General features: G+C 41.9%; 1 protein-coding gene across 5 annotated transcripts in view; it reads left to right on the top strand.

Annotated features, from left to right (window-relative positions):
• The window catches only part of Rad51b (RAD51 paralog B), a 500962-nt gene that overhangs the window by 47579 nt on the left and 426675 nt on the right, over positions 1–26708 (top strand). The window lies entirely within an intron of this gene.

Genomic DNA, 26708 nt, shown 5'->3' with positions numbered 1-26708 from the left:
CCTTAAAGAGAAATCCTACAGTTAGTGATAACATGGGTGAGTGTGAGGATGCTGTGCTGGATTAAGTCAAGCATAGGACACATACTACGTGATCCCATTTACATTTGGAATCTAAAACAGTCAGACTCCTAGAAACAGAAAGGTGATTGCCAGGGCTGGAGGGACTGGAAGATGGGGAAGTATTGGTCAAAAGTGCAAACTTCCAGATATTAGAAACGAGTCAGTTTTGGATATGTGTACACAACACACTGTCTGAGTTAACAACATTGTCTTATATACTTGAAAATTGCTTATGGGGCCAATTTTATATTTTTTTAATCACAAATAGTGGGGGAAATTTATAACAAAAAATGTATTGAGTGTAATAATTATGGAAATAGTTTCATGATAATACATAATTGTCGTAGTTTTAAAGTTTTTCTCCCTGGGTTGGAGAGGTGGCTCAGTGATTTAAAGTACTGGCTGCTCTTCCAGAGGACCCGGGTTCAATTCCCAGCACCCACATGGTAACTTGCAACTGTCTGTAACTCCAGTTCCAGGGATCTGGCACCCTCATACAGACATACACGCAGGCAAAGCACCAGTGCATAGAAAAATAAAAAGTTTTTTTCCAGTACAACTTAGACACTTTAAAATAGAGCATATTAAAAGTTACATAGTTCTCATTTGAACAATTTGTATACTCCCACTTTGCCTTCTGTTATTGACATTTTTGTAGGTGTGCGTGAGTGTACAGTGTATGTGCTTATGTGTATAGTGGTGTACACAGCTGTGTACGTGCATGGAGATTGGAGGAGGATGAAGGATATATTGTTTTATTACTTTCTACCTTACTCCCTTGAGACAGTCTCTAACTAACCCTGGAGCTAGGTTGCCTGACCAGCAAGCCCTAGCAATTCTCTTGTTCTCTTTTACTATGAAGAGGAGTTACTGGCAAGTGTGTGACCACACTGCTTTTATGTGGGTTCTAGGAATTTGAACTCAGGGCATCATGTTGCATAACAACAGCTCTTACATGCCAAGCTATCTTCCATCCTTAACTCATCTGTCTGTCTGTCTGTCTGTCTATCTATCTATCTATCTATCTATCTATCTATCTATCTATCTATCTATTGATGCTGGGAGTTGAACCCAAGATATTGTACGTACTAAGCTAGTATCTCACCAGTAAGCTTCATCCCTATCTCCTGCTCTTTGCTTCTCTTTGATAGTGAAAGAGATAATCTTATCAGTTTCACATTTTTTTTGTTTTCATTTTGATTCTCTTAATGTTTCTTCACTATTGGGGAATGTTATATTGGGTTTTAGTATTCTTAACACAGAAATGACAAATGTTTATACTAACTTAAATCTTATTATAATAAATGTGTAGCCTTAAAATCATTTCTGAGTAATTTGACTTTGCACCTCCCTTAGAGAACACCTGAGGTCTGGAGGCCTCCCTAGCATCCTGTTCTGAGGTTTCATGAGAACCCAGTACACTCTGTGAGTACTCAGAGAATGTTTTACTGCCGTGGTTTGACAGATGTAGCCAGTAAAATGGCCTACTTAGGAATTTAACTTGAAGTTCCTAGGGACTTAAAACATAAAATATTTTTTATAGTCATCATGATGCAAAGGCTTTCCTGCACATATAGAGTGTATGAGTGAGGAAGGGATAGTTATGACATGCCCTGGATAAGTGACATCCAGAGCATAGGGATAAAAGTGTGTGTGTGTGTGTGTGTGGTGTCAGAGTTTTCAGGCTTGTACCTCAGGAACCACCCACCTTGTTTTTTAGACAAGCACTTTCAGTGACCTGGGGCTGTTGATTCAGCTGGGCTGGATATGGACTGAGTTTCTCTACACGGATCTGAAAAAGCCTGGGATAAAACTGGACTCGCTGAACATAGCGGACAATGAGGACTACTGAGAACTCAAGAACAATGGCAATGGGTTTTTGATCCTACTGCACGTACTGGCTTTGGGGGAGCCTAGGCAGTTTGGATGCTCACCTTCCTAGACCTGGATGGAGGTGGGGGTTCCTTGGACTTCCCACAGGGCAAGGACCCCTGATTGCTCTTTGGGCTGACGAGGGAGGGGGACTTGATTGGGGGAGGGGGAAGGAAATGGGAGGCGGTGGCGGGGAAGAGACAGAAATCTTTAATAAATAAATAAATTAAAAAAAAGTCTTGTTTTGCCGGGCGATGGTGGCGCACGCCTTTAATCCCAGCACTCGGGAGGCAGAGGTAGGCGGATCTCTGTGAGTTCGAGACCAGCCTGGTCTACAGAGCTAGTTCCAGGACAGGCTCCAAAGCCACAGAGAAACCCTATCTCGAACCCCCCCCCCCCAAAAAAAAAGTCTTGTTTTAAAGAAATTATTGTAGCATGATTTTTTTATGATTCTAGTTTAAAGCCACCAAAGTTAGGTTATTTCTTAGACCATATTATAATTATTTGCCTTTGTTACTATGTATGATCTTTAGCTTAGTCTACTGGAATGTCTGGTAACATGGGATGGACTGCTTAGTGGTTTTAGAAGTAACAGATCTTTGTCCAACAGTACAACTCTCCTCCACATTCCTCTTCCAGTCTTTGGGAAACACATTTCATAGCAACACCATGATACAGCAGAAGAGACCCAGAATTTTAGGTTAAAAGATAAGTGTTTTAGCAAGTGTAGCAAATGTGTTACAATTGGCTGCAGGACTGCTCTATTTATGGTCAGTTCTCTTTTCTGATACTTGGTGTCCTATTATATAGGAAGGGATTAAGTTACTCTATCAGGATGCCTAATATTATTAGTAATTCTAGATGAATAATAATTTAATATGTTTCTGTGTTACTAAATTTATTTTTAATAAATTTATTTTAAATTTATCTTTACAGTTTATAAATTACTTCATATATAATTTTGCCAGAAGATATTTATATATAGTTGTTTTAAAAGAGTAAGAATATTATGTGTATGTGAGTGTTCCTTTGTTGATTTGTGCACATCATATGTGTGCAGGTACCTATGAAGGCCACAAGAGAGCATTAGGTCCTTGGAACTGAGGTCACAGGGATTGTGAGCTGCTCCATATGATTTTGGGAACTGAACTTGGTCCCTTGCAAGAGCAACAAGTGCTTTTAACTGCTGTACCATCTCTCCAGCCCCCTCTTCTTTCTCTTTCTCTCTCTCTCCCTCCCTCCCTTCCTCCTTCCCTTCCTCTCTCCTTCCCTACCTTCCTTTTTTATTTGAGCCCTGGCTGGCCTAGAACTCACCATGGAGGTTAAATTGTCTTCATGTTTGTGGCAGTCTTCCTGCCCCTGCCTCCTGAGTTCTAGGATTATAGTCATGAACCACCATGCTTGGAGCAACTTCTTTTCTTTAAAAAGATACTCTGCCTTGTTTTTTTTGTTTTTTGTTTTGTAATAGACTAGTATGGCTTATTTTTAAACTTTAGTTATTTGATTGATGGATTATAATTTCCCAAACTTAGAGGATATACTCAATGCATTTTATTTAGAATTTTGGAGTATTATGTGATTGTTTTTAATATTTTTTTTAAAAACCAATTTCTAACAGTTATGAATGATCAAAAATAGTTGGTTCTAGTGTCATTTTTGAGGACTGTAATGAGGTTCTCTTTTTACTAAGAGTAAGGTTGCCATCCAGTAGTGTGGCTATTTAAAAATAAATATTTAGCATTTATGTTTATAGAGTTCTCTGCAATTGTTAATTAGCCTGAACCAGTGTTTATCTCTGTAAAAGTCTGGCAAGTGCTTGTGTAAGCCAGCTTTGGGCAGGATTTCCAGTCAGCATTTGGAGAACTTTTAACTCTGGAGTTAGTTGATACTTGTCTGTATACTATGAATTCTTCAAAGTATATTTGATTTTTTAAAACCATACCAACATTGTTTTAGAGAAATTCTGAAATATTACCATTCCAGATGATAAAATCTTTTGTTGTAATCCACTTTTTGTTGCTATAACTGAATGCCACAGATTTAGTAATTTATAATGAACAAAGATTGTTTCAGCTTGTGGGCCCGGAGGCTGGGAATTCCAAAAAGCACGGCTCCAGCAACTGTTGAGGGCCTTCCTGATCTACCACAGTGTGCTGTGTGTGCTATGATCTACCCAGTGTCCAACATGTGACCCTTTGGAGACACATTCAAGCCCTAGGAGCTGTTCTGAGTGTTGTTTTAGAAACTCACACATCCTAGGACCTAAAAGTTCTTAGAAAATGTAGCCCGAATATTTCCCTTCGTAACTTGGCATTTTTAGAGTAGACACTGCTAAAAGAAGACGTTTTGTATTGAGTAACCTGCTTGATGGTTGATAATGACTGTTGGCAGGCTATAGAATCACATAGGAGACAGATCACTGGGCATGTCTGTGAAGGTTTCTAGAGTGAGTATAGGGATGGTACCTGTCCATGGGCTGAAGTTCCAGACTGAATAAAAAGCAGAAAGTGAGCCAAGCACCAACATTCATCTTGTACCAATCTTTGTTGTTCTTTATTTTCTTTCTTTCTTTTTTCCTTTTAATTTAATTTTTTAAGACAGGGTTTCTCTGTGTAGTCTTGGCTGTCTTGGAACTCACTCTGCAGATTAGGCTAGCCTCAAATCTGGAGATCCACCTGCCTCTGCTTCCCGAGTGCTGTGATTAAAAGTACACACCGCCATTGCCTGCGTGTTCTTTGTTTTCTTTATGATAGCTGTTGTGGAATATTACTTTAACTAGGCAAAGATGTGTTGCATTTGTTTATGCTCTGGAATATTATTTTAACAGTGTAAAGGTATGTTATATTTGTTTCTGCTGCCTTTGTTAACAATGTAAAGATGTGTTACATTTGTTTATGTTGTATTTGTTTAATTATGAAAAGATGTGTTGGTTCACCTTGCTTGCCTAAGCACCTGATTGGTCTAATAAAAAGCTGAATGGCCAATAGCTGGGCAGGAGAGGGACAGGCGGGGCTGGTAGGCAGAGAGAATAAATAGAAGGAGAAATCTAGGCTCAAGAAAGGAGAGCGAGGAGGGGGAGGAAAGAACAAGGGAGAGAGGGTGAGAGGGACATTCTGGGGCCAGAAGCCAGATAGCTGCCAGCCAGACACAAGAAACAGCGTCAGTAAAACATACAGAAATAAGGTAAAAGGCCCCAAGTCAAATGTAGCTAAAGAAAAACAAGTTAATTTAAGTTAAAAGAACTAGCCAGAAACCAGCTTAACCTAGACTAAGCATTCAAAACTAATATTAAGTCATGATTCGGGAGCTGGTTGGTGGCCTAAAAGAAAGCCTGCTGCAGATAGCCCTTCTGGTTGGGGTGAGATGGAATTTCACTGAAGTTTTGATCTGCGTTTTCCTGATGTATAACCTCTCATTTCCGAGGGTTTTTTTTTAATTAACATTTTGTGGGTCTTAATCTCCTGTGAGATGAATAGCTGGCCAAGGCTTTCCCACTTTGCATACGCAGTTTCTTCACTCTTGTTCTGTTTCCTGTGCAGGAGCCTTTTGGATTCAGTGCAGCCTTGATTGTCAATTCCTGCTGTCATTTTCAGAACTCTTGGAGTCACGCCCAAAACACATTGCCTGTATCTTGATGTGTTTTAACTTTAATTTTAGCTTTAACACAGCGAATAGTGGTAGATACAGACACCAAAAGCTCCGTAGAATCCTCAGTGAGTTTTTGAAGGACATCGAAGTTGAAGCTAAAGAGTTTGAGTGCTGCTGCTCCAGAGGTTAGGTGAGGGGGTCCAAGGCTGGGGAAACAAAAGTTTACTACAAAAGCGCAGAGATGTAGGAGGGGACGGGCACTCCAACCTGAGTGCCGAGTGAAAGGGGGAGCGAGAGGCGTGTTCTCTAGAGGTTGTAGACTGCAGGTGATAACGTCCAGTGTCACTTGTGACGTGAGAAGTGGAGACTGAGAGGAGGAACCTCTGCCCTCTGGGGAGCAGCTTGTCACTGTACTGTAGGCTGTAACAATGGGCCTCTCTGCAATGCCGTCTTCCTTTGTAATGGGTGAGGATGCTTTTGCAGTTTATGGATAGGAACTTATAAGGAGTGGAAGAGTCTGTCGGCAGAGCCTGATTAAAAGCTTTCATTCCTTGAAATGTTGTGCGCGCAGTAAAAATGGGGCCGATGGATACTTAACGATGCACACATGGCATTTAGAAAGTCATTTGCATAATCTGGTTTCTCTGTTGCCAGTTTGGCATGTATTGGTTTAAGGTTTTTGCTTAGAAGTGCCTCTTTTGTTAAGCTTCAGGTCAACCAATAAGTATGATGTTTAGAAAAATATTTTTCTTCTCAACCATTCCAGCCTTTAGCCCATTTTTAAATTGTAGGCCGAGATAGCCACAACAAACATTGTGTTTTTATGAATATGAATATAACTAACATTAAAAGACACTGTGACAAGACTTTCAGAAATGATAGATGCTGCCTGTTTGACTAAAGTTTCAGGGTCTGCTTTAATTATAGATATTTAAAGATCATTGTGTTGCGGGGAGGCAGTGGATTGAACGTTAAAAACAGTTTAGAAAGCTAATGTCCTGCTTAGCTCTCTTATTGCTTGCTTTCCAACTTCTATGGTCCAGGTTGATAATCTGTAAATTTTCATCTCATTAGCTTAATGTGCCATGTTTGTGCAGTGATTTGAACTAGTTATCAGTTAAATTCTGGTTGAAAAGCATAGACGTGGGTCTATCTGAACAAAGTCTTGTACGCTGATATATACTATGTATCATTCTTTGAAATAAAAATTCTGCCTTTCCTATGGCAGCACTGAATCCTCAGGGAATGGTGATCCCAGTCTGCAGACTGCTTGCATTCCTTTGCATCAGAATTATTAGGTCTTGAAGTCTGTTTGGTCAGCCAGCTAATTATGCCTGGGATGCTGGCCTTTATGTGTGGGAGGGAAGAGAGAGCTTTTTACTGGGAAGCTACATTCCCCAGCCTCTGTGTGGTAGATTAGTGTTCTTGAGCGTGTCTCATTCTTTTCTCCTATTTTCGTCTCTTTGTCCTGCCTCCACTTCTTGAGTTTTGGGATTGCAGGGGTGCTCTGTCACTTGGCTGATGTGGTTCTGGAAACTGAACCCTGGACTTTGTGTAAGCTAGGCAAATATTCCCCTGTTTTATCCCCATTCCCACAGTTGTATATTTGGTATTCCTTTCAAAGGGTTCTCTGATGTAGTTTATCTAAAACTGCTTTTTGTTTCAACTAAACAGATGATGTTTGGCATTAACTTTTAGGACTTTTTCTTTATAAAATGTTCACCATACTATTATTAGAGGGAAATAATTTTAAAAACCATCTTTGTTTATTTTGTGGTGCTGGGAATTGAACTTATGGCCTTTATAATGCTAGACAAGTGTTCTGTCTCTGAGCTACTTTCCCCCCACCCCTTGCCTTTTGAGACAGGATGATGTTATGCAGTTTAAGTTGACCTTGTACCGACCGATCTTGAGTTCTTCTTTTCTGTGCTCCCTAAATGCTGGAATCGTATGCCTGTGCCATTGTGTCTGACAAAAAGTAGTCTTACTGAGCTGTCCTTGCCATATCATGCCATTAATTTTAGGAGAGCATTTTGCCTTGTGGAAGGATAATAGATTTAAGATCTTATTCTTCACATATTACTGATCATTTATTTGTACTTCTAAAACAGGCATTTATTCTTGCTTTATTGTTAGATAACTATAATTTGTTGCTATGGCTGTCTTTATTGTGTTCCAATTTTAAATATATTGAAATAAGCTTCCTAAGAGGCCAGGACTACAGATGCAGCTTTCTTTTATATTGTGTATGGACAGAGAATTTTGAAATTAATCCAACAGTTGTCCTGCACATGTCAGTGTTATTTGCTCTGCTGTGGATCAATCCCAGGGACTCACGTAAGTGAGTCAGGCAGGTGCCCATCAGGTCCCTTGGCGATGGAATTACAGGCTGCCTCATGTGGGTCCTGGGATCTGAACTCTGGCCCCGATAGAGGAGTCAGTGCTCTTCACCACTGAGCCGTCTCGTCAGCCCCTACATTTTTGGTAACCTGTGTATTTTCTTGTGGTTTAAGTTCTTGGGATTGAAACTGTGGTCCATAGACTGTCAGCAGCATCCTCTGTGAGCGTGTTAGAATCTCAGGCCCTCCTTTCTTCTGTCTAAATCAGGGTCTCTGGCTGATTCCATGTTCGTGAAAGCTTAGGAGGCATTGTTTAAGCCCCCTCAGCTCGGGGTTTTGTTTACTGGCAGCTGGGAACATCCTGTTCTAGTTTCATTTCTGTTGCTGTCATAAAACACTCTGACCGAAAGCAACACAAGGGAGTAGAGGGTTTTCTTGGCTTGTATTCTAGGTTATAATCTATCGTTGGGGGAAAGCCAAGGCAGGGAACTCAAGCAGCCGGTCACATCATATCCACAGTCAAGAGCAGAGAGAATAAACATATTCGCACTGCCTGCTGGCTTGCCTATGCTCAGTTAGCTCTCTTAACTCGTACAGTTCAAGCCCAGCCTATGAAATGGTGTTGTCCACGTTCAGGCTGGGTCCCCTTACATCAGTCAACAATCAAGACGATTCTACATAGACACGCCACTGGCCAACCCAACTTAGTTCTTCAGTTAAGGCTCTCGGATGATCTTAGGTTGTGGAAAGCTGACAGTTAAAAACTAACTGGGTAGAATGGCGCAATCCTCTAATTCTAGCATTTGGAGACAGAGGCATTTGTGAGTTCAAGGCTGACTTGGTCTACATAGCAAGTTCCAGGACAGCCAAGGCTATATAGAGAGATTCTATCTCAAAAAAGAAAAGAAAAAACCCTAGCCATCACACATCCTCTCTAACATTCTAGACTTTCTTCCTCCGAGGAGGCACCACCTTCCCATCATACCATAGAGAAGCAGGGTAGGGCACTATTTCCTACTGTAATAGAAACATCATTTAATTGGATCATTGTACAAACATACTTTCATCTTTTTTTTGAATGACATATAGCTTTAAAATTTTTAATAATTTTTTTGGTTGAAATATAAAACTGTAGCCCATACAACGGTGGTCAAAAGGACTTTAATGTTTTTGGCAAGGCAGAGTCTATGGGCTTAGCTCCTCTGGTTGCAAGTCAGCTCGGAGAATCACATTTTCCCTCCCCAAGGATTGCTCCTCTCTGTAGTTGCCCAGCTCTGTTCCTGGTTCAGCTAGACAGGGTTCTGAACTGCACTTCTCTTCTGGAATCCTGAATCCCCAGGGACCAGCTCGTGGAAACTGCTGACCCGTGCATCTCAGTTGCAGACTTTCATCCCCTGCTGTGTCGGTGTCTACAAGACTAACAGCAGGGACAAATTAAATCTACCTGCAATCTAGCAACTGGATTTCATTTTTCTTCTGCTCTTTACATAGATGCCATATTTCAAAAGAGCAAAAATATCTTTCAAGTTTTTCTTACTTGTTTATCTGTCTAGAGATCTTGAGAGTGTTAGGTAGGATACGTGGAATTATTTAGTTCAGAGATTAGACTATTATTCTGTAATTAATAGGTGGTAAACCGTGTCTGTGTTATGGTTTGCAGTAAGAATTCACTAAGGTCTTAGCTCCGAAGGCAATACTTTTAAGAAAGTATGGCCGTGTTGATTGATTTTTATTCTTGTATGTGCTAATTTTCCTGTGTGTTAGGCTTTGTGGTAGAGACTGTCAAAATGAAGCTTTTCTGTCCATTTTAGACATGGTAAAATTGAGGCTAGGGAGATGAAGTAACTCAGAATATCCTGGTCAGGGACCTAGAACCTAAACACCCCAGCTCATTCAGCTCCTCGGGGGTCTGCAGGGCAAGAGGGCCTTCTGAAGTCTGATTATCCTTAGAAACACCTTTGCTGTTGTTCGAGTTCTGTATTAATGCTTGTTGTTGTTGTTGTTGTTGAAACACTGCTTTTATTTAGGGGGAAAAACCCAATCTGGTTATTATTACTTTGATGTTTGGAGATTTTTTAAAACATATATTCTTTTCTTTTTACATTTTTATTTATTATTTTTATGTGCACATTTGTCTGTGTGAGGATGTCAGATTCCCTGGAACAAAAGGACACTGGATCCCTTGGTGCTAGAGTTTCGTGTCTCTTGTCTCAGGCTCCTGAGTACTAGGACCACAGCCATTTACCACAATGCCTGACTGAGTGCTTGTCTTACAGGTAGTCTAATTTTGTCATTTTCCCCAGATCACCTTGCAGTCTCCCTTTCTTCAGCTCATCTTACCCCCTCCCCCATTTTGACTCTATCACACACCATTTCTCTCCTCTAATTCCATGGCATTCTTCCTATTTTTATTAAATACCAAATATTGACATAATGACAGTTTACTTGAGCTGGGAATATAATCTTATTTCTAGTTTATAATATTAATTTCATTCTGTGATCTTTTTATCTTGACTTGCCTTTGACCGCTGACATGTAGAAGGGAAAGTTAGGATGCTGCTTACCAAGTTCATTGAGAGTAGGGACTTTGTTCAATAGCCATCTGATTAATTCTAACTGGCAGATGAAATTAGAAGGATAGAAACGACAAAACTGGGCTCTGGTGGACCAGATCGGCAACAAATTTGATAATTTCACAATCTTATTTATATTGAAAAGCTCGCCTAGGCGCATCTATAAGATGGTTAGGATTTCCTAGTAATAAGAATTTTATTTCTATTGGTTTACTTCTTCTCCTTGCAGTTTTTGACCCTATCTGAGGTGTGTCTTCTTGGATCTCTCATAGAGACTTCAGATTTATTATGAAGAAAACTGCATATCAAAGGCATTGAGGGATTCTTTTCTGCCAAGATCAGAAAGTCTCATCTCAAACCAAGAAACAATTACAAAATGAACAGAACTGGTTGAAACACCTATCTTGTTAGAAGCCACCAAAACAAACAAACCCTGTCATCTGAAAGAATGGCAAATTCACGTACAAATTAAGCATCTACTCATGTTATAATATTAACTGGGAAACTTATACTATTTCAGGGAAATCAAGTAGTAAGGCATTTACAGAAAATTCCAGTTAATAAATTTGGAGGACCTGTAGAAGATTTTTAGACCATCAGTTTTCAAGTGCTAAAAAAAGTAGTGATTTTCACTGTGTGTGAAACAAGTGAATTTCATATTTAGAATTGGGTTCCATCCCCAAGACATCTCATTATGTATTGGTTGAGATCCCCAAATTAAAAAATAATGCTTAAATCTAAACGCAATTTGGTTTCAAATGAGCACAATAAGTAAGGTTTTTTTTGGTTTGGTTTGGTTTAAAAAAAAAAACAAACCTCTATTCTTAGAGCCACTTCTTGTTTCTTTTAGGAGACGGTAATGTTCAGGAGCCCAAATCTGTACCTGTGCTCACTGATTCTAGATCCTGAGTGGAGACAGGAGGGGCTATTGTGTGTGTGTGTGTACATGTATTCTTTCGCACCTATATGTGTGTGTCTTTGCCATTTCTACTCCCTGTGTAGTCCTGACTTCATGCTGACCCGTCTGGTTGTGATCTAGTGTCACAGGGCTCGCTTGTCCTTGTGCCATGTCCGTAACTCCCTTCCCCGGGACCGAGAGACATAACTCGCACTGCTCAGAGTGTATTTACTTATTTTTCAGTTTTAGACTATACAGAAAATAGTTTCAGAATTGCTAACTTATTCCTCTGAAGATTCTACTGTTTAGATTTAGCAATTTATTTGGATTTGAAAAACAAACAACTTTGACCTGAGGGAATGTATTTCAAAGACTTTGCTTAAAAGCTGCTTGGGTTGCCTGTCCCCAGAGCGACCGTCATACATTGGCTCTGAAGCTCTATAGCATCTCATGTCAGGATTGGCCTCTCGCCTTCTGTGTTTGTTTTCATATAACATGAAAGTCAGAATTGTGTGACAGGCAGGGCACACTCAGGCACTCTTATCTGTTCCATTCACTGGCTATCATGGCCTGCCTGTCATCCTCTTACATTGTCTACCTGTGCACCCCTTTACATAAGTGTCTGGGGCATCTTTTCTGTATTCTTGCTCAAGGCTGAATCCATGCAGATTTTATTTTCTCTTATGTCTTATGAAGTCAGCACGCTATAGATGCTCTTTTAGAAATTTTGTCGAGATATAGTTCATATATTGTAGCACCCACCTCTGCAAACACTACGCCCGTTTCATTCTAGAATGCTGCCATACTCCAGACAGGACCCTCCTGGTACCCATTCTCTCCCCGGCCCCCAGTCAGTCTCTGCATTCTTCCTATAAGAGGAGTCTTACAGAATACTTACTTTGATATACTTGCTTAGCAGCAAATACTTTCACCAGCTCATAGAATCTGCCCCACTAAATATACTCTTTTATAATCAATTAAAAGGGGCCAGTTTGAACTCTGCTCATCGGATGTTATGTAGAAATTTCCTGTCCTCAGTTTGAAATATATGCTAAGTAGTTCACGTTTAAAAGCACTTTATATAGTATATAATGCAATATGAAAATATATCCTAAAAGTTGTATCAATATACAAAATATCCTAAACAGAGGTTGAAATATACACGTATACAATCTGATAGGTATTTGCATAGGTATACAAATATTGTAAACAGAAATAACAAATATAATTTGAACTTGTATCAGTAGTGGATAAGTTCAACAGAACCACTGTATATGGGCTGCCCATGCATGCCTCAGCATTGCCAGGGCATAAATTTCAATTTCAATGAGAAAAAAAAAAGCATTTTATAATTGCCTTATGAAATCTGCTAAAGTCTTATTAAAACATGTATGTGCTCAATATGAACCATATCGCTGAGAGAATAACATTTAATAGATGACCGAGGGGCCAGCTAAGTATTTTCTAGTAAATACACAGAACATGGGCTGACGAGATGGTAAAGGTACTTCCTTCCAAAACCAACAGCCTGGATTCGGTCCCTGGAACCTGCACAGTGGAAGGACAGAACTAGCTTCTGAAAGTTGTTTTGTGACCCCACCTGTGTGCTGTGGTGCGCATGCCTGTACACACACACACACGAATAAACATAATATAAAACATTTAAATATATACACCATTTAAATTATTTAAGTTCTTTCTAAAAGCTTAGAGACAATTTTGCAGATCATAATTTCCTTAGTATCACCTTTTCTTTTTTTCCTTTGTGGTTGTATTGTGTATGTGGTGTTTGTGTGGTGTGTGTGTGTATGATCTATGTGTGGTATGTGTATGATGCATATGTAGTCTATAGTCTGTGATGTTCGGGGAGTATGTAGTGCATTGTGTAATGTAGCGTGTGCTATGGTGTGGGTGAATGTGGTGTGTGTGTGTGGTATATGTGAGGGTGTATGTGGTGCATTGTGTAGTGTGTGCTATGGTGTGGGTGAATGTGGTGTGTGTGTGTGGTATATGTGAGGGTGTATGTGGTGCATTGTGTAATGTGTGCTATGGTGTGTGGTGAACACGGTGTATGTGAGGGTGTATGTGGTGCATTGTGTAGTGTGTGCTATGGTGTGTGGTGAACACGGTGTGTGTGGTATATGTGAGGGTGTATGTGGTGCATTGTGTAGTGTGTGCTATGGTAATCACGGTGTGTGTGTGGTATATGTGAGGGTGTATGTGGTGCATTGTGTAATGTGTGCTATGGTGTGTGGTGAACATGGTGTGTGTGGTATATGTGAGGGTGTATGTGGTGCATTGTGTAATGTGTGCTATGGTGTGGGTGAATGTGGTGTGTATGTGGTGTATGTGGTGCATTGTGTAGTGTGTGCTATGGTGTGGGTGAATGTGGTGTGTGTGTGTGGTATATGTGAGGGTGTATGTGGTGCACTGTGTCGTGTGTGCTATGGTGTGGGTGAATGTGGTGTGTATGTGGTGTATGTAGGGGTGTATATGTATGGTATATTGTATAGTGTGTGTGCTGTGGTATATGTGGTTTATATGTTATTTGGGGAGTATAAGGTATGTGTGTAGTGTGTGGTATATGAGGTATGGATTTAAACTTAGGTCCTCAGGTGAGCAAGCACTTTTGCCCATCAAGTCAAGGCCACAGCCCCATCCCCCCTGTTAGATCTAACATTTTTTCATTAGGTTTCCCTATTCCCTTCCCCACCCCCTTTTTTTAATTTTTTAAATATTTTTGAGGCAGGGTCTAATGGAACCCAAGGGGGCCTCAAACTTGGTTTGTATTCAAGACTGGTCTTTTAACTCCTGATTCTCTTGCCTCTATCTCCTAGGTTTTAATTCTTTCCTGTCATTCAGATGTCAACGTTATAGTTTTATAGCACACCCTGCAATGGTAACATCTAAAAACATAAGCACACACATTTGAAGACTACTCATTTTTCCTGAGTATCAGCAAATAAAAAAATAACATTTTATTTAAATCTTTGAGGGAAAAAATAGTATGCTCTGTTTAAATAAGAATTCCCTTAGTAGTATTAGATTTCCTAAGTTTTTACAAAATAAATTTTCTTTCTCTAATTTAGATGACTCTCACACACACGCTCTGCCCCTGCGAGATAGCCCTGCCCTGTGACCAGTCTGCTCCCCTCTGTTTCCCCAGAGGTAGCTGAGGCTGCTTTGGGCTTCCCCAATGGCTCTGGCATTTATTTCTCTGCCATTCTCTGCTATCTACAGTAACAGGCTTCTCTCCCCCAGGGCGCTTTCACTGTGCCCTCGCTCGTGTTTCCCTCACAAAGACCTCTCTGGGCTTTGTGTGCAAGCTGCTAACAGTTCTGAACATTTTTCTTTGGATTTTAGATTTTCTTTCCTTTAATTTTTGCTTGTGATATACCTTTGGAAAGATTTATTTTCAGTTTTATGTATGTGTGTGGGTGTGTGCATGGGGTGCAGGTACCCGTGGAGGCCAGAGCATCGGATCCTCTGTGGCTGCAGTTCCAGGCAGTTGTGAATTGCCAGATGTAGGTTCCATGCAGCAAGTTCAGGGCCTCTGCTGGAGCAATACACACTCTTAACCCCTGAGCCAGCTCTCCAGCTCCAATGCCTTTTTAATCTTTGATGTTTTGTAAATAGTTTCTCTGTTCTTTGCTGGTTTTCCCCAAGCGTGTTTTTTAAACCTTTTCTTTAAGAATTTATTTGTGTGTGTATGTGTGTGTGATGTTGCAGAGATGGGGAGGAGGCATGCTGTGGCACACATGTGGAGGTTGGAGGTCAGCTTGTTGAGTCAGCTTTTGCCTTCCCTCTTTGTCTGATCTTGTTAGGCTTACATCATTGGTGCAAAGGCCTTACCCACAGAAACATCTCACTGGCTCCAGGTTTCTTATTTATATGTAATCAAATGCATCTGTATTTTATTGTGTTGGGTTTGAGTCAAAAGAACATACTCGTATTTTCTGCATGCATGCATATATAGTTGATCCCCATTGTTTACAGATTCAGTATTGCGAATTTGCCTCCTCATAATCACCAAAATAACATTGTTGGAACTTTCTGGTCATTTTCAGACACGTATCCTACCCTCCGAGTGCCGCAAGGGTTGAGTTGTCCCGTGACTCCCAGGGCCAGTCTTTTTAGGGGAAGACTTTATTACGTAGGCAGATTGATAGGCCACTGACGACGGGGAACCACACTAACTTTCAGGCCCTTTCTCCTCTCTGGAGGTGTGAGTCCCTTTCCTGTAGTTAGCATGCCTTAGTCCCCATCTTGACTCAGTCCTCTTATCAATGTAAGGATTCTTTCATTGCTGTGAAGAGTCCAAGGGTTTCTGGAAAAAAACGACAACCCCCAAATCTATATCGTATGTTCTTCCACTTCTGTAATGTCCGTATGATTTGTTGGAGACTAGCCTGTGTCATACATATATCTACCATGCCAGTGGGGACTTGTTAACCCCCTTGCTCCACCCTTATTTTGGGGGATGCCACCTCTCCAATCACACATCTGCGAGTGTTTTGGGGGAGGGGTTAGATTTCCAAATGGGGTCAATTTCCCAGAAGAAGGGAGGCTGGGTATCAGACAGTCAGGAGCAGCTGTTTACTGAAGTATCTGGGTAAGGCTTATTGGGTAGGCTTGAATTGAGTTAGTAAATGAGTAAATTGTGGTATTTCTGAGAAAGGAAAGGCCCTGAAGGATTTTTTTTTTTTTTGGAAGGGATTCCTTTCTGCTTGTTTTCCATCTACTTTGGCACTAGCTGACAGTTTCAGGGCTGGTTACTCCAGCTTTATGGGCTTCTGTCACCATGGCTGGAGGGAAGTGATGTCAAGAAAGCGGTGAGTGTGAAGGAAAGACTGCCCAGGGCCCTGCTTGCCGGCAGCTCGGTCTAGCCTACCAGGACACATAAAAGGCCTTCCTCCGGACTGAAGGGCCAATGTGTCATTCTTACATAAGACATAAAACATGTATCAGATTGCATCCTTGTACCACAGGAGTTTGGTTCTTCTCGTTAGTATTGTCTAAAGTTACAACATGTAAAAACTCTTTATCCTACTTTCTAAGCCTGCCAGTGTGGGGAAAAAAAAATATATTAAGGAACATTTCCTTTTGGAGCCTGGAGCGTTTTTCCTCTCTAGCTCTTATTTAAAGAGAATATGTAATTTAGATGTTTGAATAAGAATAGGGGAAGTGGCCAAAACCTTTTCAATAGACTGGCTGAAATACGCGACTGTTTCCATCAGTGAGAACACAGACAGAGCAGAGTAACCTTGGCTTCCCCCAACACTCTCTGGTGGAGCTTGTTGCTCTCAGGATGAGTTATATCTCCTGGGTATCCTTTTTCCTCTCCTCCCTCTCTCAGGATGAGTTACATCTCCTGGGTATCCTTTTTCTCTCCTGCTTCACAAAGGATGCAGAACTATATGTCAGAGTCACAGGAACATTAGACTCTCCATCTTTCTTTTAAATTAATATTTCTCCACTCAGGAGCATTGAAAACGACCTCACTGTCTGTCCCGCAGTGGCTCCAGTCCTCTGGTCAGGCAAGCACCGTGCTCGGCAGGACTGTTTGGGCCTTGTGCGCTGGGTTATTCCAGCCGCTGGCTGCCCCTGCTTCGAGCAGTCTCTGGACAGCGAGCTGTGTGTGTTGCGGCGCTTTCACCTTCTGCAGCTCTGCAGCAGCCAGCTTGGAACTAAGCTGCTTCTCCTTATAGCCATCTTCACCTCTCAAGCTGCCCCACTGCCTTGGTTAATAGTGCCAGCCCGACCCGGTGATATCCCCCAGCTTCCTCACAATCTGTTGAATGCCCCCTCTGGGTTTAATACTTCACAGCAGACTCTGAGAGAGGTGTCGGGCCTGGCTGGTTGTATCCTTCCTCAGCTTTAGTGTTTACTGCTTCTTGTCTCTCCTGCGGGCCCTACTTACTGATGCTGAGGTAGTAGGACAGCTGCAGACTCACCTCCCCTTGGACTGTGATCAAGTGTAGGGGACATTACTGCAGGTAGAGGAAAGCATGCTTAGATTTCTCTTTCATGGGGCTTAAAGTTTCTATGAAGTAAAAGCTCTCTATGTCTTTGTACGTACTTTTTATCAGAAAAAAGTTACTACTGGTAAGAAACAAAATCAATGTATATATAAGTGCAAATATTTATCATTAGTATCTCATAGCTTGGTTATTATGGATGTTAAAGGCATGATGAGAGTATCTGACAAGCTAACAGGAATTCAGTCCGGCTGTGGCTCATTTCAGGTTCCTCCACCGTAGGGATAGAAGGGGATAAACCACTAGGGGGCGCTTTTTAACTAGAAAACGTGATGCCTTCTCCCTGCTGCTAGAGACATTGTGGCTCAGTAGGCAAGCAGTTGCCAGTGACAGTAGCTGGTGGCAGTTCCTGAAACTTAAGAAAGAAAGGGGGAAATGAAGGTAAAGGGGAGGAAAGATGTGTGAGGGCAAAGAAGAGAAAATAGCCAGCAGTTGTGACGGAGGTGATGAAATGTCGTAGCGCCCTCAGGAGTGTGGCCTCCCCACCCCTGGTTGCTTGCAGTTGTTTGACTCTTTATCTATTCACTGATGCTCAAGTAATAGGAGTCAGGGTTTCTGACTGAGATGCCAGGTGGTCAGGATGCTGTTCCCAGCTTCTCAGACTTCACAGGTTAAGGGGTTTTAAAAAGCCGAGCTTCACATGTTGATATCCTTCCTTATAGATTATGTTAAATAATATAGGAAACAAAACTCCTTTGGTTTGTGTTGTTGATATTTTCCATTCCGTTCTCTTACCAGAAAAAGATATATAGTATTATATATGGTATTAGAAAGCAATCTTGTTGACGCGTGTGGAATATTGGCTCTTGGAGGGCAGGCGTCGTTCCAGACTCTGGAGCATATAGTCAGATTCCCAGCTCTTACCTCTTAAGGAGGTTGCGCATGTGTGTGTGTCTGAAAAGCACTTTGTGTTTCTCCGTAATAGTGAGTTACTTTACAGTAATGCCCACCAGTAACTTGAATTACTTATATAACCGTCTTTATACGGCTGTGCATGCTCAATACACTGTGGTTGAGTTAATAAGCAAATCTGAAGTTAATAGCATACCCGGCATAAGATGGCTTTCATAGGATGCATTTTGAAAGGCTTAGTTTTGAGACATGCCAGAAAAATGTGCCCTTAGCATCCCACATAACTGCTCGTCTAGGCAGTTGCCTCGAAGTGCAAGATATGGTTCACTTTTAGAGCTACCCAGAAGAGTGGTGCAGGGCTCATCCTGCAAATGCGTCTCGTTTTCATTTCACTATGGATTCTGTTGCTTCCTCATGGATACAGTCTAGGTGTGGTTTCCTTGTTTCTGAAATAATCGGGGCTGGTGACACTGACTAGGGCTGCTAAAGTCTTCAGTACAAAGACAAGAGAAGCAAAAGATGGCGGAGAGGATTTCCTTGTAGCTGAACTTCACTATACCAGAAATCAGCGTCTGTGGATGAAGATATGTTCATCCTCACCCTCAGGAGGCTGAGGCGGGAAGACAGCTTACTTCAAGTGCAAGACCAGCTTGGGCTACAGAGAGAAACCTTGTCTAAACCAAACCAAACCACACCAAACCAAATCACACCACAGCCCCCAAAACAACTTTTCATTGAATGCCAGCATTTTTATATTCAAAATGCATGCTACTTTCTAAAGAACAAATTTTGGAATCTTTAAAGAACAGAAATAGCTAGTGATGATTTTTCTAGTTTCTTTTGAACCCTAGGCTGGCCTTGAACTTACCGTACTGGTCCTCCTAGTTCTCCTTCCCAAGTGCTGTGATTACAGTTCTGTACCATCATGCCCAGTTTGTGTGGTCCTGGGCGTTGGAACCAGGGCCTCAATCATGCTTAGCAAAAACCAAGTCCCAGCCCCTAATGTAGTTTATTGAGCTATAATTCACATATTGTATTGCTTCTGTGAAGTGTGTCTTTCCATGTCCAGGATACTCACAGCTTGTGCAATTATCACTACAATTTATTCCCAGAGTTTTCATCACCACCAGAAGAAGCCCTGGACCCAACAGCAATTACTCTCTACTTCTACCTACCCACTTAGCCTTTGCAAACAAGTTTTTGTCTCTATAGATTTGTCTATTCTAGAAATTTCACACACAAAAAAAATGGAGTCAGACGTCATGTCTTTTGTGACTGGTGTCTTTTATTAAACATAATGTTGATTTAAAATTTGTCTGTACTGTAGCATGCTATCAATACTTTATTCCCTTTCATTACAATGAAGGGTGGGTCGGATAGGGTGCTGACTTTTGGGAGGGGCTCATCCAGCCTTATTTAGAGTCTGGAATGGCATTAACTGTCACTTTTGCTCCTCTGAGAAATGTTGAGAATGTTTCATAGGGCTGACATAATTGAGGGTGTAGGCTTCCTTTAGAACACAGCCCCCAAGAGACTGTCCCGGACAGAACGCAAGGATGCTAAGACGATGAGAAGTCTGCTGCCACGTCGCAGGGCTGTCCCCTCCAGTTGTGTAGTCTGTTCTGTGGACGACGCTCTTCTTCAGGAGGAGACGTTTTATTTATTTACTTGCTTTTGGGTCACATGTCCTTTTGGCACCTGTGGTTCAGATCCTATTAAACAAGCTTTCACGTGTGATCGTGTCCTTGCCCAGACTAAAGGTCAGCTGTGTGTCACTAAGGAAATGTCTGCTTTTTATCTAGTGTGTGATAAAGTGATGAGGTGACCATTGTGTTGATTACAGTCTAGGAAGGTAACTGGTAAACAAGGGTCGGGGGTAGGAAGGGGTGTAGATACGGAAAACAGTTATCGAAGGATCAGTATTTGCTGTTGATCAACTCCTCCGACTGTGAAGCATGTAAGGCTTTTAGGCTGAGATTAGCTGAGAAACACTGACTTAATACTCAGTCAGTTACTGTGCACGCAGAGCTCAGTTAGCCACGATTCCTTGTCCCTAGGGACGTAGACGTGCCGAGAGACAATATAGTCCTTGAAGACCATGCTGAGCTCAAGGCTTTGCTTATGCTCTCTCTTTCCTGTCCAATCCCCTTCCCAGTGTGACTTGCACATGAGGGGGAGCGTGCAAGGAATGACAGCAAACCTATTTTAGGCACATATCTGTACCCATCACGCGTTACATGTCACATTGTCCTGGGATATAAGCTTTAGAAAGGGAAGGCACCCATGTGTGTGTCTGTAGTGCAGCTCCTTGTACAAGGTACAGGGTAGCAGGCCCAAGACTGACAATGTAAGAGGAATACTAAATTTCTTAAAAGAAATCCCAATAGCTGTGGCCCCAAACAATTTTTTAAAAAAGAGACAAAAATGAAATACATGCATAATTCAGAACATTGATGCCATTGGGAGGCCGCCCTGTGGGACGACAGCCTTTGCTGCTACATCGTGTCTTCAGCTGGAGCCCCTGCAGCTCAGTAGACTGAGCAGGGTAAGCAGCATTCCCTTCTGATATTCTGTTCACTGAGAGTGTGAGGCCAGAGTCCTATGAGGTCAGTTGCTTGGTGACTGTGCTGTCACGTGACCGCTCCCAGCAGTGTTTCCCCTTTCAAGACCTAGTCTAGCCAGGACCCCGTCAAAAACTTTATGGACCATCACCCCATCACATCGGGGATTAGGGCTTCAAGAGATAGATTTTGAGAGAGATGTAAATATTTAGTCCACAGCAGATGACCAGACTGGAAATTCCCCCCAGCCCCAGCCTTCCTTCACGTTGCTGAGAACTGAACCCAGGGTCCTGGGCATGCCAGGCAAGTGTTCTGCTACCAAGTGACATTCCTAGTTTTTCAAACTGGAAAGATGCTAATTAAAAATGCCAGGCAGGTTCACAGGCGTGTATTCTAATAGTTATGCTTCATGACCTACACCGAGGGTGTGTATGTATATGTATTCTTTTGCTTTTATCAAATGTTCAGTTTTTTTTAAAAGTCATATTTTTGGTAGTTAAGCATTTTTCCATCTGAGTTTTTCCAGGGCTTTTGCTTATGTAGAGTTGCAGGAGAAAGCATTGCAGACAGCGACTTAGCCAAACTCATCTCCCAGCCTCCCACTTCCTACAGCCATTCACTTCTTATGGTAACTTTTCTGAAGCAAAGTTACAGTCTACTGGCGAGAGATTTTTAATGGGAACTTAAATGTGGGAAGTAGAGAGAGAGACGAAGGAAAGGAAAGTTGCGCCTCTCACTTTCATCTTGGCAACACAACAAGAGTGAAGTAGAAACTGTCACGTGGCCTGTGTCCTGTGTTTCTGCCCCCAGGTGTCCATGTACTCTCCTTGGACCCAGCTTCCAGGTCAGAAACTTTCTGTCTGGGCTCACTGGCCAGACGTTTAAGTATTCATTACCTCAGTGAGTGCCTGTGGATCCGTGGGTAATGATGTTTGCGCTTTGCTTACTCGGGGCTTTTGAAATCTTTGCAGGGTTTCCCGACTGAAAGGCTGTGTTAGAATTAAGGGTCACCAGTGGGGGAGGGACGACCAACCAGAAAAGCACTGTTTCCCTTTCATCTGTGTCCCATATTGTACAAATGTTCCCTGAAAATAGCAACAGTTTTCTGGGAAAGGTCCCGACAGAGGCTGTTCTCACCCTTTACCCCTGCTCTCCGATTCATGTTTCCGTCTCCCAGTGTGGTCATGTGCTTGCCCAAGCCTGGCTCATGAACCGTGTAGCATATTCGTGGGGTTTTGTTTTCGAAGCCATACGCTGCGCACATGATGCGGTATTTCATTTGGAACGAGCTCCGAGTTCAGTCACACGTGCTTCTTGTGGTGTTTATCTTGGAGTCCGCAAGTAGGAGGGAAGTATTTTTGCATTTATACATCTGGACACTGTTCATGGTCTTTCTGTGACTTGGGAATTGTGTGGGGGGCAAAATCCAAGGCCCAGTATTAAAATAACATGGAGTTATAATGAGATCTGAGTGCGGCCCCTTGAGAGCACCCTTCTGATCCCGGCAGAGTTTGACGTTTGAGGTGGTGAACTTTTTCAGCTGTGTGGTTCACTGGTGGCCTGAGTAGACGGGTGGGATTGGAAGTTACCTGACACCCCACGCAGTACCTGTGCTGCCAGACATGAAGTCTGCAAGTCTTTGGCAAATTCGGCTCTTTAAAGAAAAGATTTTAACTTGATTTTGTATGGAGCAAGATAGGCCAAGTGAATTCTGCTCAACTGCTGCCCAGTCTGCCGTTCCACTGAGTCTCATGAGACCTTTTTGGGTCTCTGCAGTGCTGCTTCCATCCTGCCTCAGTTCATGCATCTAGAACGGCAATGATCCTGAGACCGTCTCAGGCTGTGTGAGGTTGAGGGTGATGGTGGTATCTGCCGACCTTATCCTTTCATGATCTCAAATGAAAAAAGTTATTTAAAATGGCATAAATATGATGTAGTACAGTACTGCTTTCTTTTGGCTGGGAGTCTGTTAGAATGAAGGAGGGGCGTTTAGAACGTTGTTGCTTTCTGAGCGAGCCTGCCTGAGGACAGTGCTGCTGTTTTGGCTTCGGCCTAGTTTTCTTTAATTTCCATGCCTCATCTGTAATGCAACTGCAGAAGCAAGTTGGGAAAGCAGGATAAAGCTTCAGCCGAATTTGCACTTGAATAAAGAGCAGTTGTTTCTGTGTTCATGGTGCAGACATTTGGGTGAAGAGCTGTTTGGATTTTGACTTTCAATATCAGTGTTGTTTGCTTCCCCTTTTACTGCAGCGGAGAGAAGAGAATCTCATAAAGTCATTGGACCCACTGGTTAGAATTCATACAGAGTTTTCAAGTGTGGTTACTAGTGGTCTCTCATACAATGATAGAAAATAAATAATTGGACAGAAAAGGTCAAAATTGTGTTAAAGTTTGAGAATCAGACAAGTCCACGGCGGTCTGAGTGACTGGGTAGATTACTCATCTGGGAGCTGTTTCTTTTTGCTGCTTTTGGGGTCTTTCCTTTGGGTTTCTCCCCTCCTTTACTTTTGTAATGTATTTTGCAACTTTCAGTTAAATAATAGCCATCAGAATTTAAGCGTTAACAGATAAACACATTGCGGTTCTACGGTGGGAATCCCTAGGTAAAAGAGAATGGCCGGGTTTCATTGGAAGAGAGAGGTTCATGGTAGGAACTCCAGGAGTTGACACCAGGACCATGCTCGCTTGGGGTGTGAATGAGTCCCAGAGGAAATGGCGAAATCTGCCGATGACACCAGATTGTTTTCTTGATCCTAACAGAGGTTCTGGGAAGTTGCTTTGTAGTACTGGAGTTAGTGGAATTGGGCAATGCGGGCAGACACGCTCAACTCGAAGTGGAGGTTATGTGAAGTAGCAGGAGCACACCAGGGACGACTCAGAGCCTGTGTCCTCCCTGAGGAAGACTAGGACAAAGAACGTTTTCATAGGAAACAAAAGCTATTATGGTGGCAGTTAGAAGCTACAGCGATGCAAAAATATGGCACCTGAGTATCTTTTTGGAGGCCAGTTGTAATATATACAAGTGGGTGTTATTTCAACTCAGAACAACCATGGGATATTATATACTTATTTTATATATGCCTTTTAAATGGGCAGGTCCCTTAATATATCATTTTAATTATTTTCTGTGGTTTGTAGATTAGTTTTGATTTTCTTTTTTTTTTTTTTTTTTTTTTTGGTTTTTCGAGACAGGGTTTCTCTGTGGTTTTGGAGCCTGTCCTGGAACTAGCTCTTGTAGACCAGGCTGGTCTCGAACTCACAGAGATCCGCCTGCCTCTGCCTCCCGAGTGCTGGGATTAAAGTAGTTTTGATTTTCAAATAGTCAATTGTCATTTAGAATCTGAGGAAGCTATAATAGACTTAAAATATAAATGAAATATAAAGTGATAAAAGGGATTATTTACTTCCTGGACTGATTCTGAAGGAAATTACCATGAGTTATTGCAAGGGTATTTGTGTAATAGTAGTAGAATACGTTCTTAATTGATACGGTTCACAAGCGACTCATTACCCACTTCACTATATTAAAGACTCAGTTCATGGGGTTGAATCAGCACATTATGCTTGTCAAGAGCACGTTACCACTGAGCCCTGCCCCAGCTCCACACATCACATCCTCCACAGTCCGCTTCTCTGTCTTCAATCATTATTTCTAGAGCAGGATGTTGTACAGCACCCAGAGAGTCCCTTAGTACGTTGTGTTTTCTGTCTATAGTCTCTGCCTAGAAATCACTTAAAATGAGAAAATCAGGAAAGTCTCTACCCGAAAGTAGAGAAAATCCTCTCATGAGCAGCATCTTTCTGAATAGCCCAAGGGACCCACCATTACCACCACCACAAAAAAATCTCCATGTTTCGAAATGCAAGGCCTCAGCCTGGTTGCATCAGAGTTACTGGAGGCCACTTGTTCAAAACAAAGATTTCATATTGTAGGGCAGTAGCTAAATCATTTAGCCTAGCTTGGACCAGGTCAGCGGTTGATGTCAGTACTGCAAAACGGAAAACAAACAGAGAGACCAAAATGACTTCTATTCTGGTTTTGATACACTGAATTAGAACCTCCATATTTTACTATGTTTTCAGCATAAAACAGTACTTTCTAAAAATAGACATATGCTATACTCGCACCACAAACCAAAGAAATTGGAAAATAGAATGGTGCTAGAATGTGTTGAAATAAATAATCATGTTGTAGAGTTTGTTCGCTGAAATTCTAGTGACCCACGTGTAATTAATAATGATTTTGAATCCTCTGATAGCAACAGAAATGCTGGAATTGTGGTAAAAAAAAATTCACTGAGGCCATAATGTCTGGTCACTTCCTGGTTATGTGACATCAACAAAATACTTATTAACTCCTCAGCAGTTCATTTTCTTTTTCTCTAAGGAAGAGATTTTGGACTTGATCCCCAAATCTGCAAAGGCAAACAAACACAACACACAAAAATCATTGTTCCTTCTGTTCCCCCAGCACACAAAGAAGCTCTCTGGTTCCCACTGTGGTGCTTTACCCTGTGGTCAGTCCTGTTTGCTAGGCAGGTGAAAAGACAATCCCAAGACTATTATACAAAAGTATCTGCTGGGGAAGATGGGCCTCTTGGCTTCTTTGGAACAAGACTTCAGGTGACCTTTCCCCTTCTGCAGTACTCTGGTGGAGCGGACGCAGCAGAGCAGACACGGTAGATGGCGCTCTAGACTTATTTTTAAAAGAAACTAGTGTTGGGTAGGGGTGGGGGGAGGGACTGAAGCCCATTTCAGCGAGCTCCCACCACCAAGATTTCACCTCTCCTTGTGCCTCTGGGAAACATCTTGCTTTTGGGTAGAGCTGGGGAACAGCTTCAGCAAAGATAAATCTCTCGGTCGCTTTATTTGTGCAAGCTTTGTCACTTGGAAATTATCACTTGTGCTTTGAACTATAAAAATACAAAGGAGTTATTTTCTTTCAAAATATTTTTTTATTTATGAAGGTTACCCCCTAATTGTCTTTGTATTTTAATATTTCTATTCCTTCCTAGTTTTTTTTGGACTTTTTTTTGTTATTTAATAAAAATGTGATTATGAAGTTAATTTTAATAACTCCAATTATAATCAGCCATATTTTTTTAAAAGTTACATTAAATACCCATTCAAGCAGTATATATTACATTAAGGATAACTTAGTTTTATTATATGTATAGGTATTTTGCCTGCTTCTATGTCTGTGCATTGTGTGCCTGCGTGGTGTCCGTGGCGGCCAGAGGAGGGCGCCAGATTCCCTGGAACTGGAATTACAGCTAACTGAGCTGCCCTGTGGATCTGGGAATCAAATCCTGGGTCCTCTAGAAGAGCTTTATGCAGTTGGTCTTGTTTAATCTTTGTAATAACTCTGAGAACTGTTATCCCCATTTCTAGATGAATTGTCTCGGAAATGCTCAGAGAACTGCTAAATTCTCATACTTAGTGCTTGCACTGTAGCTGCTGTAGGAGTTTTGTCTGCATTGACGTTACAGTTTTGAGCACATCTTACTATGTGACGGGCATGCTGTATGCTAGGCATACAACAGGGACCAAAACTAATGTGGGTGCTACCATTATAGGCCTTACAGTTACTAAATGCTCAACAGGGTTCCTTTGAAACCCGCTGCCTTGAGAGTGGGTAAAATAAACAACGGGAGATGGGTCAGGAAAGGGATTTGACTTGCTGTGCCGTCATGAGGACCTTAATGAGCTCTCCAGAACCCACATGAAAAAGCTGGGTGTAGTGGCCTGTGATCATACTCTCAGCTCTGGGAAGATGGAGATATGGGGGTCCACAGAGCTTGCTGGCCAGCTAGCCCTGCCAAATACACTAGACCTGGGCCAAATGAGAGACCCTGTCTCAAAAAATAAGTGGATGGCACCCGAGGAACATCTGAGATTGATCGCTACACACTTGCACACACACGTGC

This window comes from Microtus pennsylvanicus, chromosome 14, assembly GCF_037038515.1.
Source record: "Microtus pennsylvanicus isolate mMicPen1 chromosome 14, mMicPen1.hap1, whole genome shotgun sequence".
Lineage (NCBI taxonomy): Eukaryota > Metazoa > Chordata > Mammalia > Rodentia > Cricetidae > Microtus > Microtus pennsylvanicus.
Note: the sequence above shows the minus strand (reverse complement) of the source record. Positions and strands in the feature narration are given on the sequence as shown.